Source organism: Camelina sativa, chromosome 15, assembly GCF_030686135.1.
Source record: "Camelina sativa cultivar CO46 ecotype springtype chromosome 15, ASM3068613v1".
Classification (NCBI taxonomy): Eukaryota; Viridiplantae; Streptophyta; class Magnoliopsida; order Brassicales; family Brassicaceae; genus Camelina; species Camelina sativa.
Window position 1 is genome coordinate 25,371,655 of NC_141894.1, and position 15,659 is coordinate 25,387,313.

General features: G+C 43.9%; 1 long non-coding RNA gene across 1 annotated transcript; it reads right to left on the reverse strand.

The window, feature by feature from the left end:
- Nucleotides 1–13,984: 13,984 nt before the first annotated feature.
- Nucleotides 13,985–15,099, reverse strand: LOC104748695 (uncharacterized). The gene is made up of 2 exons (XR_015581406.1): nucleotides 15,049–15,099; nucleotides 13,985–14,672 (listed from the first exon to the last, which is right to left on the reverse strand). It is a non-coding gene; the product is annotated as an uncharacterized LOC104748695 (long non-coding RNA).
- Nucleotides 15,100–15,659: the final 560 nt, after the last annotated feature.

Sequence of the window (15,659 nt, forward strand, 5' to 3'; positions counted from 1 at the left end):
ACCATCTCCACGGCCCGCACTCCTACGACCAATCTACGAAGGTCACCTCTAGGCGATAAACTCACGTTCCAGACATTATTTGCTCTCGACTTTTGGACTTTCCTTTACTCATAGGTCTCAACCTTGAGTTTCTATTGGCTCCTCATCAGGCTGAAACCTGTATGCCATAATATTGGCTCCTCATCGGGCCTAGGCCCGCATGCCATAATATATAAGGAAGTCAAATAATCATCTATCGGGTTGCCACCCAACATTGCGCCCCCTGGATCGTCATCCGAAGTCGATATACCAACCGTACTCTCAAGCCACAAAGTCTCAGAATATGGCAGTACTAGAGCAAACAATTCTAGACACGTCTGAGTCCTATCCCTAACCAGGTTTCCTTCACGTGGCTCGCATAAAACAACACAATGTCCTACCAACCACGTATCCCCTCACTGGAATACCTCATAACCACACAAGGATCATCAAATTGCCACAAGGGCCGCCACTAAGGCCAACAAATGTCCTAAACAGGACCGCCACAAAGGCCAAAATGTCTAAACAGACCTCCACTAAGGCCAAACAAATGTCCTTAACAGGACTGCCACAAATGCCAAACAAATGTCCTAAACAGGACAGTCATAAAGACCACTTGTCCCGAAAGACCGTCACGAAGACCACTCGTACCTAAGGACCGTTACGAAGACCACTAGTTCCTAAAGACCGTCACAAAGACCATACATCCTAAAGGACCGTCACGAAGACCACTCATTCTGAAGGATTACCTAAACAGGCCACACGTCCCGAAGGACTGACACGAAGACCACACATCCCGAAGGACTGCCTAAACAGGAAACATTGGCTAAACATCCAGCAACAAAGGCCACACAATTGGCTAAACAGTCCGCCACAAAGGCCACAAAATATCTCAAAAGACCATCACACACGGGCACACAATGACTCAACAGTCCACTACGAAGGCCATACAAGCCCCTCCAAGGCTCACAACCACTAAAAATATTCTAACTCCCATAAAACTTTCCATTTTTAGAACTTTCCCCTTTTGGAAACTTTTCACTTTTAGAAACTTCCACTTTAAGAAACTTTCCTCTTTTAACTCAACTTCGCGGAAATTCATATCCCGAACACCAGCTCATCTTGGTACTTAGTCGCACAACCAACCACCCCTAATCAACCAAGTAACAAAAGAGATGGGCTGGAATACTCCCTTCTCGCTCCAGCCACGGACTACAGCTGGGACTAGGCTAGACAAGCTCAGGTCGCAGCCAGGTTCTCAAACCACTTCTTAAACCTTGCCTTCATCCTCGCCTTTGGCTCCCAAATCTGCTCTTCAATACCATCATAGTCTCATAGGACTCTCATCAAAGGAATTTTCTTCTTCTGAAGTTCCTTGACTATCCTCTCGAGAACCCTCACCGCTCTCGCCTCCAAGGTCTTGTTGGGATGAAGATCCTCAAGAATCTTAGCCAACAACTGATCATCCTCGCGGAGATACTTCTGCAACATAGACACATGGAAAAACTAGTGGAACGCGCACATAACAACAGGCAACTCCAGCCTAAATGCTATCGGTTCCACTCGTTCAATCACCCTGAATGGACCCATATACTTCGGACTCAACTTAGTCTCTGTCAATGACCTGTTCGGACCCTGCAATATGTTCATCTTGAGGTACACTCTGTCTTCCACCTGAAACTCAAGGTCTCTCCTCCTTTTGTCGGAATAACTCCTCTGTCGATCCTGAGCTTCCTTCATGTTCAGCCTTAGAACATGATTCTTCTCTGAGGTCTCCTGAACAAAACTCGCACCATATATGCTCCTCTCCACCACCTGAGTCCAACATAACGGTGTTCGACATAGCCTCCCATACAACGCCTCATAAGGAGTCATTCCAATACTCGCCTGGTAACTATTATTGTCAGAAAACTCTACCAAATTCAGGTGATCTGACCAATGGCCACCCAAATCCAACACAAACATCTTTAGCAAATCCTCCAATGTCTAGATCGTCTTCTCTGACTGCCCATCTGTCTGGGGATGATAAGTTGTACTCATATGCACCTTAGTGCCCATCTCTCCCTGAAATGCCCTCCAGAACACCGAAGTGAACTTGGAATCCTTATCAGACACAATACTCGCTAGCACCCCATGCAATCTTACTATCTCCTTCACATACTTCTTAGCCAAGACCGCTGCTCCATCAGTCTTCTTTAATGGCTAGAAAATGTGCCGACTTAGTTAACCGCACCACAATGACACAAATCACATCAAAAGTCCAAGACACTGGCAATCCTACCACGAAATCTATCGTGATCATATCCCATTTCCACTCTGGAATGGGCAAATTCTTCAACAAGCCACCCGGAACTTGATGCTCAGCCTTCACTAGCTAGCAGACATCGCACCTCGCGACCCAACTAGCTACATCTTTCTTCATCCCGATCCAGTGGTAGTACCTCTTGATGTCACGATACATCTTAGTCGATCATGGATGAATAGAGAACATGCTTGCATGAGCCTCCCTCAGGATCTCCTGCCTCAACTCCTCATTCTTGGGCACAAAAGTCCGCCCGTGCACCAATATGGTACCATTAGCTGAGACCTGATACTCTGAATCCACATCCTTATAGGCACTCACCAGCCCCACATCCTTCTACTGAGCCAACCGCACCCTACTCAGAAGATCTGCTCTGTCAGCCGCCTCTAAACCCAACGAATCCTGAGAAATAACACACAACCTCAATGCACTAATCTCTCTTACTAAAGTCTCCATATCCTACTCCTGATCCAAAGCCACCCGCTTTCGACTTAGAGCATCTGCAACAGAGTTAGCCTTACCAGGGTGGTAGGCTATCTCCAAATCATAATCTGCCACTAGCTCCATCGACCGCCTCTGCCTCAAATTCAGCTCGGACTGAGTGAATATATACTTCAGGCTCTTATGATCTGTAAACACATGCACTTTTGCACTATAAAGATGAGATCTCCAAATCTTCAGGGCAAAAACTACAACAATCATCTCCAAATTATGAGTAGGATAGTTGTCCTCATGCTTCCGCAACTGCCGTGAAGCGTAGGCAATCACCTTCCCATGCTGCATCAACACACAACCAACGCAACTCTGGATGCATCTGTATAAACCACATAGGGCTCCCCCTGCTCTAGCAATGCCAACACTGGTGTAGTATTCAGCATCTCCTTCAGGCTCGCAAAACCCTCCTCGCACTCATGTGACCAAACAAAAGGAACATCCTTCCCTGTAAACTTAGTCATCGGATGTGCCTTGCTCACAAAGCCCTGCACAAATATCCTCTGATAACCTGCAAATCCAAGGAAACTCCGGAACTCCGTGGCATTATGCGGTCTAGGCCAATCTCTGATAGCCTGAATCTTCTCCGAATCTACAGAAACCCTCTCTGCAGAAACAATATGACCAATAAATCCCATCTTCTGCTGCCAGAAACTGCACTTGCTCAACTTAGCAGACAACTTCTGCTGCCATAGCTTCTCCCAAACCGCTCTAAAGTGCACTGAATGCTCCTGAGGACTCTTGGAATAAACTAGGATATCATCGATGAAAACGATGACAGACATGTCCAGAAATTCCTTAAACACCCTGTTCATCAATCTCATAAACACTGCTGGCGCGTTAGTCAACCCAAAAGGCATCACCACGAACTCATAATGCCCATACCTCGTCCTGAATGCAGTATTTCTCACATCTGCCTCATCTATTGGGGTCTGATGGTAACCTGACGCCAGATCTATCTTGGAGAACAAAGTAGCACCTCTCAACTGATCCAACAACTCATCAATCCTTGGATGAGGGTACTTGTTCTTCACGGTGATCTGGTTCAGACCCCTATAATCAATGCACAAGCAAAAAGTCTCGTCCTTCTTAACGAACGACACGGGCGCTCCCCACGGTGACACACTAGGATGGACGAATCCGTTGCTCAACAAACCCTCTGCTTGCTTCTTTAACTCCACTAGAGTGATAATCAAGTATGCCAGCATCAACTCCCCTCCACCTGAATATTTACACCTCTTCTCCGTCCAAGAACCTCTAGTAACTTACCTCTTAGGAAAACTTCCACAAGATAGCTTATTCCAAAAATAGCTTTTTCGCTTGGGAATTCTCCACAGCATATCATCAATATGAGCGTAATAAAACAAACAAGTACCATAAGTTTGTATCTTCTAATTCACCACATCAAATGCTTTGCAAGCCACCAACTCAAGCCACTTGACCTACTTCCCACAAGTAAGCTTACCAAATCGTTATACCTAGTAACCCAGTCAATCTCCAATGAATTTCAACCACCATCCTCGCCATGATTAGTTCATCCCTCCTCGAAGGCTTCTCGTAAACTTCTGCACCTAACATTTGTGCCCTGCTCGGCTCAACCCTGCTACAGCTCTCCTTCCTGAGAGTCCAACACCACCAGCCACACGATCCTGACCCCAACGACCATCACAACCCTGGCCCTACCAGCCAGCATAACCAAAACCCGAGATTAAACCACCCTCAAACTCTCGAGGTTTACATTCAGTCGTTATGCTTATACTCACGTCCTAGACATTGCTTGCTCCCAACTCATCTACCCTTAGGTCGTAACCTTCGAGCCATACCGATCTCACTCTCAGACCACCGTCTTCGAGTCATACCGTCTCACTCTTGGACCACATCCTCGAGATCTCGGTATCAGGGAAACTTTTAATCCCCTCAGGGAGAACACCATCCCTTCTATCACTCTCAGGGCCCACAACCCCTCGAGCTATCGGTATCCAGAGGAATCACCACCATCCATTCAGGAGCAACAAGCCTTAACGTCTATAAACATATCTCGACCAGAAGTACCTCCCGTGGTCCAAGTATAACATTTCAATGTCATACATGCCCACTCGAGTTCCAATATCCAATTTGATCACCCACCAAACAGAAAAATATCTTCTTCAACTGCATCTGTCCATCTATCCGCCTCTTTAGGCTCGATACCTCTTGAGAAGAATCTCGTACCGATCATCTACAACTGCTCCATCCTCCTAAGATATGAAGGAAACTCCACAACATCCACAATCCTCGGCTGCAACCAGCTACATGCGGCACAACTGGAGCCTGCACTGGTACCGTTCTCGGTAACCACTCCAACAGTACGTCAACAGATCTGTCAAGCGATCATCTCGATCCTGGGCTCCACCTACTGCAATCCCATACCTGGGTTCCCAGCACGCCCGGTACGCTCACCGGCTAACCACTCTCGTCTCTCTTGATACGCTTGCGACACTCTGATGTGCCTCCTTGTGGAACTTTGGACCATATACTCGCTGGCCTGAGTAACCTTCCCGGCTACGACCACGACAACGCCAACGACCAACAACTCAAACACTTTTAACCACTGCTTTTCCAAGATCAAAGACTAACATGCATAAAAACAAACTGATATGATCATGAGATCATCCAAGAAGATTCTTGAGTCTTGTACAACATGAACGAAGTCGAAGATCAATTCTTCCAGCAAAATGACTATTTGGAATACATTCTTACCTCATTTATAGCATATCTCGAAGTGGAATCAGTCCAATCAGAGTTCGTATGAAGGAGTTATTTATTTTACAAATCAGGTGCACTCATGGCTACACGATCTGGACCTACGAGCATTCAACGGAGGATTCCGGCCAAGTCAGAAGGATTCAAGCTATTAACCAAACTTTTCTGGAATCTTGATCCACTCTAGAACCACGGAGATTTGTAATCACATTAAGATCTGTTCATATGTGAAAGATATATATATTTCAAGTCAGTGGATCTATCCCAGTACCAGTTTCACGTCTGAGCTAAAGATCGTGTTACACAGAGCAACTCAGCAACAATATCGACACGAAATCACTTGGAGGATGTTAATGAATGTCTTATGTTTCCAACAAGCTAAGGAACAGAAGATCTGGCCCACGGAATACAAGGATACACTTCATTTGCCAATGGAGGTCAATCTAGTTCTTCACCTGAAAAGTTTTTGGTCCAATTGGTTTAGGAGCTTCCAGAATTATGTTTGGCAGCCAGGAGCTGTTTCTACTAAGCCCAAGGTAAAGAGATCATACAACCCATGTTGTTTCTCATCAGCAAATTAAATCAAGAAGTCAAAGAGAGAGAGAAGATCAAGGAAACATTTAATGGGTCAATTCAAGAGCTTATGGCCAAAGAAAGCATGAGAAATTCTATTGGGGGTGTTGTCTATCAAGTCCAGTCCATTTTGAGCCTAATAAAAGTCCAAGAAAGCTCAAAATAATCACTTTATTTTATGGTCAAATAGGAGTGACGAAAATGGAGTTCAACTCACCTTGGTAAGAAAAACATGCACCAAGAATTGGGTCTTCATTCAACTTAGTATCTTTATTGTTTTTTAGTTTCAAGAATAATCAATACTTGGCTTTGTTACCAAGTTACTTATCTCTATATAAACACATGTAATCTCATTTGAGAAATCAATCAATCAATTTCCTTTTCATTTTATGAGTCTATCTCTTTGTTTTTTTTGTCTAGAACACTTCCTTGTTTCTTGGTGTGTAATATCCAAGCAACAGCCTCCTCTTGTTGGACTAGTATGTCATATCTAACAGCTATTGGAGTTGGGAATATCAGCAGCCTGTCGCAACTGCTTTGTGACCCCTCAATCCATTAAGTCTCCCTCTTTGCACCTTGCACCTTGGCGAGTTTCTATCCTTTCTAACCCTGCTGAGTGATCCTCGAATTTGGGCGTATCAAGCAAGACACCGTGTTTGGTCAGTGTCGATCGACACCTCTCTGGTGTCGGTCGACACCAAGTTGCTTGTTTTCGTGATTTTTCCTGGTTCGTTGTGTTTGGTTGTCATTTGTTAAGCATTGGAATCTCAGTTACTTGTGTGTATAGCCCAGTAGATGGGAGGATTGCCTCACTAAGTATTTGTGATAATACTTACGCATCTCAATTGTTGTTTGTGGTGTGCAGGTTTGTGACGTGGAATCATGGCAATGAGGAGGAGGATGATCTAGGGTCTCGTTTGGGTGTTATTGGATTTGTTGGTTATGTTGTTGGAACCTTGGTTAGTGTTATGTTAGGTTGCCGGATAGAATGGTTAGGAATGTTATTGTATTGATGATGTTGTTGGTTTTGTATTATTGGTATGTTTCCGCTGTGCTTAATGTTATTGCTGGTTTAATGTTGAGTTGTGGTTTGGGTTGGTTAATTAAGTAGTATGGGATGCTTGATTATACATTGTATTTAATTGTTAAAAAAAAAAAAGGGGTCGGGTTGTTTCATTTTGGTATCAGAGCCTTTACGGTTCTAGGATGGTTAAATGGATGGTTAGAGCGGTTAGGAATTTAATTGGGTGAATTATTTTCCTTTTTGCTTGATGCATGATGTTGTGTGATGGAATTGATTATGAGTAGTTAGTCAATTTGTTTGCGGTATGGAGTCCTAGTATCATCCTCTTCGAGCCTTCAATGAGATTCCACGGTAAGATGTGTACTCTATGTGCGGTTTTTGAATTGTGTGCTTAGCCTTCTGTTCTGGGTAGTGCAGATGGCTAGAGAGGGTGCTGTTGTTCGCGGTCGTGGTCGTGGTCGTGGGCGTGGACGTGGTCAGGGTCGGGGACGAGGTCAGGTTCCTGAGGCCAGTGTGAGTGTAGCCCAGAGCATGGCCAGTGAGGAGGTGGCGGAGTCACAGGTTCATCCTAGTGTGTCTGGAGACCAGGCTGGTTTGGGTGACGGCAGGGCGGATGGGCCCGGTGTCGGTCACGGTGTTGCCCCGGGTGTGGGGGTTGCAGTGGGAGGTGCTCCAGGCAGGGAGGATGTCTTGATGGACTTGCTAGCTCAGGTTTTGCAGCGACTTCCAGCAGTTGTGCCGCCAGTGGTTGGTGGGCAGGATCCAGTAGTGCCGCCAGTGGTTGGTGGGCAGGGTCCAGTAGTGCCGCCAGTGGGTGGTGGGCAGGGTCCAGTGGTGCAGCCTGTGGCGGGTTTGCAGGCAGGTGTGCAGCCGGGGGCCGAGGTAGTGGATGCACAGTATGTGCGGATGATGGAGCAGCTGCGGCATGTGGGAGCCGGGTATTTCTCAGGAAGTACCGATCCGAGTGTAGCGGATGAGTGGAGAGAGCGGATGGAGGATATTTTCCTTTCGCTTAGGTGTCCCGACCGGTACAGGGTGGATCTGGCAGTGTTTTACTTGTCAGGAGATGCTCGTGTGTGGTGGAGGTCGGTGACAGCACGGAAGGTGCAGCGGGGTATGTCTTGGGGAGATTTTGTGGGGGAGTTTAACTCCAAGTATTTTCCTCAGGAGGCTCTTGATCGTATGGAGGCACGGTTCTTGGGTTTGACTCAGGGGGACCGTACAGTGCGGGAACTGGATGCAGAGTTCAGTCGGCTTGTGGGGTATACAGGCCGGGCTTGGGAGCCAGAGTCGGCTCAGGTGCGGAGGTTCTTGCTGGCTTTGCGAGATGATTTGAGGACACGGTGCAGAGTGAGGAGCTATGCCACGAGGGCGGAGCTGGTTGAGGTTGCAGCTGGGATAGAGGATGACTTAAGGTCACAGTTAGTGGTGGTCAGTCCAGCGGTTCGTTCAGAGGAGACATTGGAGCAGAGCATTCCAAACAACGATAGGCAGTTAGAGCAAAGGCGTAAAAGGAAGCGGGAAGAGACGACAGTGGCGAACCAAGGTGGCCAGAGAGGTTATGGGAGCGGGAGCATGGATCACGTGTCGGCAAGCGGGGCCAGGGGAGGTGATTCGAAGGAGTACCGTCGAGTGTGTTATCATTGCGGGGAGGAAGGGCATATCAGGCCTTTCTGTCCTAAGAGGAGGCAGATGATGGAGGTTGCAGCGCAGCCGAAGGGAGGACCGGGTGTCCATTCCGGCGCTTAGTTTTAGCTTATGTATTCTTTCTTTCATTATGTATTTTCATTTGGAGTTGTAAACGATTATTGCATTTGAGGTTCTAATAAAAGTTGGAGGTCTTTGGTTTTGGGACTTGTGAAAAATCACTGGAAAGGAAATAGCACGGGAGTCTATAAATGGAAAGTTTCCATAAATAGAAGATTGCTATAAATGGAAAGTTTCCATAAATAGAAGATTGCTATAAATGGAAAGTTTCTAAAAATAGAAGTTTCCGGAAATGGAAAGTGTTGAGGTACATCTAGTCGGGAGATACTCGTTGACATCGGACTTATTTGCTCAGGATAGTGTGAGCCCAACTCATGTGATACCGATAGCTCAATGGACTTTGTGGCCAGAGAGTGTGAGTGGTATGTTTGCTTCGGATGACGATCCGTGAGCGCGCTTTAGGGTGACGACCTTAGAGCGGGATTTTGAGACTCCCTGGATACCGTAGCTGTGAGCCGTGGCTCGGCAGTGAGCCGGTATGTCTCGAGGGTTGCGACCCGAGAGCGGGGGGAGTGGGCATGTGAGACTCCCTGGATACCGTAGCTGTGAGCCGTGGCTCGGCAGTGAGCCGGTATGACTCGAAGGTTGCGACCTGAGAGCGGGGGGAGTGTGTGTGTGAGTGACTTCCTGGATGCCGTAGCTTAAGGCGGTTGGCCTGATAGCGAGCCGGCATGATTCGTTGGTTGCGACCACGGACGGGGGAAGCACTGAGTTGTGAGCAAATAGTGTCTTTGATGTGAGTATATTGACTAGAGGGAGACCTCGTGGTTCAGTCGGAGGTGTGCGGGCTGTTGCGACAGTGCACGGGAAACCTTGGCTGACGGTATTTAGTCTGGTCGGGGACGTGCGGGCCGTGTTGACGGTGGCACGGAGGTCCTTGACCATTGGACGGTTTTGCGGGATTTTGAGACTCCCTGGATACCGTAGCTGTAGGCTGTGGCCTGGCAGTGAGCCGGTATGACTCGAAGGTTGCGACCTGAGAGCGGGGGGAGTGTGTGTGTGAGTGACTTCCTGGATGCCGTAGCTTAAGGCGGTTGGCCTGATAGCGAGCCGGCATGATTCGTTGGTTGCGACTACGGACGGGGGAAGCACTGAGTTGTGAGCAAATAGTGTCTTTTGATGTGAGTATATTGGCTAGAGGGAGACCTCATGGTTCAGTCGGAGGTGTGCGGGCTGTTGCGACAGTGCACGGGAAACCTTGGCTGACGGTATTTAGTCCGGTCGGGGATGTACGGGCCATGTTGACGGTGGCACGGAGGTCCTTGACAGTTGGACGGTTGTGCGGGATTCGAGGACGAATCCTTGTTTGTGGGGGAGAATTGTAACATCCGCGAACCAATTTTTAAGGTTTTGGTGTGGGTGTCGATCGACACCCTTGGTGTATCGATCGACACCATGTTTTCTGGTTCGGTCCGGTTCGTTTTAATTGCTGTTTGGTTCGGTTTGGTTCAAAGAAAATCCCTAAATCGTGTTATAAGTGGAGAAGCGACAAATTAAGGGTTTTAGGGTGTCTTGTCACCGTTTTCAGTGATAGAGAGAGAGGAGAGAGCCTATTGTGGTGTGAAGGAGATTAAAGGAGAAAGATCAGAATCGTTAGGGTTTGGGAGGAAACAGTTTCGGCATATCAAATCGTTCTCAAAGGTAATGCAATTTGGTAGGTTTATTCCCAAGTCTTTCATCGTCATTCGCCTTTTTACAGAAGTAGATTTCGATTTAAACTCGATGAGTTATTGGCAGTTTCGTGAGACACGTTTTCTCAGACGCGAGTTGGGACCATCGGAGATTGTAACTGAGATCGTGGTCTCGTGTGGTGCCTGATTGTGCTGAAATTTTGTGGGACGCTTCGTGACCTCTAGGGGTAGCTTTTCACCGGAGCGATTTGATAGTTAACTGTTGGTTTTTATTTTAGGGTTTCGTCTTTGAGACTGTTCTTTTCTGATGTTTCTGTCCAGTTTTGTTATAAGTCGTTTTTGGTTGTGTGGCTTGTTGTAGGGCGTTTCTGGGCTGTTTCAGACGTTAGGAGGGTCTCAACTGGTTGTATTGGTTGTTATAATCAGTTGATAAGGTGAGTGCATGACCATGGCTTATCTAAGCCTGAGAATCCTTTGTTGTTCTTGCTTGATTGGTGGTGCTTTGTGGTGTTGTTCTTGCTTGATTGGTTGTGTTAGTGGTGTTGTTCTTGCTTGTGGTGGTTGTGTTATGGTTCTTATAGGTTCCTGAAGGTTTTGGGTGAGGTTGGAACGGATTGGAGATGATTGGAAACGGAGGTTCGTCGTTTGGATTCGTGCAATTCGCGTTTGCGAAAGGAGTGTCGATCGACACCAGTTAGGTGTCGGTCGACACCGTGTTTGGTCAGTGTCGATCGACACCTCTCTGGTGTTGGTCGACACCAAGTTGCTTGTTTTCGTGATTTTTCCTGGTTTGTTGTGTTTGGTTGTCATTTGTTAAGCATTGGAATCTCAGTTGCTTGTGTGTATAGCCCAGTAGATGGGAGGATTGCCTCACTAAGTATTTGTGATAATACTTACGCATCTCAATTGTTGTTTGTGGTGTGCAGGTTTATGACGTGGAATCATGGCAATGAGGAGGAGGATGATCTAGGGTCTCGTTTGGGTGTTATTGGATTTGTTGGTTATGTTGTTGGAACTTTGGTTAGTGTTATGTTAGGTTTCCGGATAGAATGGTTAGGAATGTTATTGTATTGATGATGTTGTTGGTTTTGTATTATTGGTATGTTTCCGCTGTGCTTAATGTTATTGCTGGTTTAATGTTGAGTTGTGGTTTGGGTTGGTTAATTAAGTAGTATGGGATGCTTGATTATACACACATAATCAATCAAAGGCATGCAAATCCAAACATCAACAACAGAAATACAGTGAACCCGTACCTAGAACCGTAAGAGCTCTAATACCAAACTAAAACAACCTGACCCATTTTTTAAAATAATAATAATTAACTAGTGGTCCCATACCCACTAGGCACCGAACCACAACCAAACCAAACAGCAGAATAACCAAAAATTACCAATGATCAATAACCAATAACCAATGGTAGTGATTCAACCAAATCATAAAACATAAAACCAGCAACCTAGCAATCTTCTACCGAATCAACTCTAGCAACCTACAGAAGCCACTAGAACATTTTCTTCTTCATCGCCTTGATTCCACGATCACACTTTGCCTTTACCTGCACCACAACACTCAGTTAGGCAATTCTCCCATCTACTGGACTATACACACAAGCAATTAAGATATCTCTAGCCATCAAACAACAATCAATAAACAGACAACAAACCAGAACAATTGCATCGACTGACACCAAACCATGCATCGACCAACACTAAATGGGATTGCATCGACTGACACAAGCTTGTATCGACCGATACAAGGTTCACCTGCATCGACCGACACTAACACTGCATCGACCGATGCATACTCGACATTTTACAAAAATCCCTAATTGCAACGGTCGACGCCTCCACATGGCATAGACCGATGCTCCTAGGTCAAATTGTGCCGTCCTTGCATTGCATCAACCGACGCATAAAGTGCATCGATCGACGAACATGCCGAGCATCATCTTCCCCGAAGCTCCTCGTCGGATCTCTGTCCCTAAACCACCAAAACACAATCCAATGCCACAAAAAGGCTTCCCAAAGCCTCTTGCAACTCAACAATGTTCTAACAAGCCAGATAAACACATAAATTTAACAAGCAAATCAGAGAAATCTCAAGCTTATACAAGCCATGGTCATGCACTCACCTTTGCCAAAGAAGTTTATGAACCTAAAACGATAGATCTACACTCCTAGCATGCTCCTACAACTATCCCTGCTACAGATCTCCACAAGAACAGCCACAAATCGACTAGAACTCTCAAGAACACTTAAAACCCTCTTCATCTCTTCTCTTTTTCTCAAAAACGGCCCAATTCGGCCAAACCCTCGAGTTCCTCCTTTTATACACGATTTCAGGGTTTTTCCTAACCCAAAACACAACGTTTAACTTAAACTCGTTCGCAAAAACCAACCTTGCATCGACCGATGCACTATGCATCGATCGATGCACCTCCCAAACCGAGATTCCGGTTCGTGGATGTTACATCCGTTAAGAAAGTTGAGCCCATGTGCCGGGAGTGGACATGGGGCCCACTGAGAGGTGGCGGTCGGGGAATTACAACATGATTTTTTCCTGTGTTTTGTCTTCACTCGCACAGTTCTGACAGTCACTTCTTGGAAGGTCATCCATCCTAAATCTACTCCAGCCTAAACACGCTCCTTTCACTTGACCGAAAAGATAAGTGCACTTTGGTGACATAGGTGGCCAAATCAATTCTTTTAAGCCTCTCCGCATATTCCTTAAACCAGGATGTCACACTTTTTCTAAAATATTTCAATAATATATTAAACAATTATATTTTTCAAAAATATTAAATAATTAAGTGGCTAATCCTAATTGGTTGTTTTAAATCATATGTGGGCAGCCTTAGAAGCTGGTAACTCCTACTTTTTATTTGTGTAGATTATTAATATTATTATTATTATGACTAGGATTCAAACTTCCGTGATATCGCGGAGGAAGTATTTCAAAAAAAGTTATATTAAATTTTAAATTATATTGTTATATATTATAAGATTATTTGAAAATAATAATATAGTTTGAAAATATATGCTAAGAATAAAACTAAAAATTATTTCAAAAAAGGAAAAATAATGAATAGGGTTAAAGTTACATAAATATTAAACATATATAATTGCTAGTTAAAAAAACACAGCCGTCAAAATGAAAACTTATACTAAAAAATATTTTGTTAAAAAAACCCAACCTTAAGTTAAAAATTATTAAATGAAAAGTCATAATGAACAGATGCAACTTTGTAAATGTTTTTGTATGTATAATAAGTATAAAATAATTTATGAAAAATTATAGTAAAGAGTAACAAGCATCATAACATTTGTTAACATTTTTATTATTAATTAATACACAAATGTTATGATGAACAGAAGTGATTCTAAGTGAAAATATCAAACAAAAACTTATAATAAATAAATGCAATACATAAAAGGGGTAAATGGTCAAATTATTATTATTTTGAAAACGATAAAAACACCTTTGTCAATAGATTATACATAAAAGGGGTAAATGTCAGATTAACTCTTTTATGGGTGAACGAGAAAGCACACAAAAGTAAAGCTTCGACTCATAAGGATCCCAATATATTCCAACCACATCGCCTATCTTCAATTCTCTTCTCACGACGAATTCCCTACGCCATGCACTGCCAAGAATATAGCTTAGACACTTGGGCCATTTCTTAAGAACCAGCTTGTGCATAGTATCAGTGTCTTCATCATACACGTTGACTGCTAATCCAGGGCCTTCTTCGACTACCCTTTGATCAGATATAGGGAGATATCTCAGAATGTCGCTACGCACGATGCTTCCATTCAGATAAAGATAGTTTAGATAGCCAATACTGCTTTTGGTCAATTCCTTCTTGATGGTCCATGGATCGGTGTAGAGAGTTGTTTTTGTTGAGACATTGTGGTGCACCTCCTCTCTTTGTTCTTGATCCGTCGTAAACCTCAACGACGCCAGGTTTATGTTTTCTTCGGTTTGCTTATTGTCTGACGCATCTTCGGGATCATCATGTGGCTTGTCATACGGAAACAGATCCAGGGTGACCAAAGTCTTATTTGACGCTGAAATAGGAGCCGTATCCATATCCAATGATCGCAAAAAACTGAAAAATCTGACCAAAGCATTGGATCAAAACTCTTTTTTTTTTCTTTAAAATCACAGTCAATTTAAAAGAAGCCTCTTTCTATAGTTATTTTTTATAAGTTATCTGTCTACTTAAATCATTTGTTACTGGATCTGAAATTTATAATGAAATCTGAGAAGCTTAGTATACATTTCACAGAATTTTCAAACATATGCAAAATATACGAATATTCAAAACGAAATAATTTAAAATTATGTTCAAGATCCCTTCTCAAAAGTGCGAGCTACTTTCAGAATAACCATATATGAAAATTTGTTAATGTATAGAACTCAGAATTCTCAATTTAAAACCAAAAAACCATCGTAAAATTAGTAAATAAATAAAAAATGGATGGGAGGCCGACCTTTACCACGAAGACCCGATATGTTTATAAGGAGGCGGTCATCGATTGTATATGGTAAAAAACATTATGAAGTGTTTTCTTGTGGGAATTCATGTTTATATACACATTGAGCGTTGAACAATAATAAATAAAAAGACATATTGAGTATAGATTTATTACCTAACAATAGCATCCATCAATTATACTTCCTAAGTGATTTTTTTGACTAAAGATTATAATGTAACGGTAATTATGGCAATATAATATAAATTATGTTGACACGTGTAAATTTATAATTACCATATCATGCAGTTTTAAGGCTTTCTATCAACAAGGATTACTTGCTTATTCCAATTTTTTTTTTTGGGGGGGGGGGGGGGGGAGAGGGGGAAGGTGAAGTTGAAAACGAGTGTTTTATTTAAAATCCGGCAAACATGTAAAAAGAAAACCCTCACCTTTTTTCAAAAACATGTAAATGATCCTTATTATTTTGTGGGGTTTTAATCTCTCAACTTCGAATAGATGGTAAAATAACTCATGATGTTCAAACCCAAATAAAATCTGAGCGTTATATTAAAACATAGATACAAAAGCTATGGCTTTTAAAAAGCTACAGATGTTAATTCACGTTT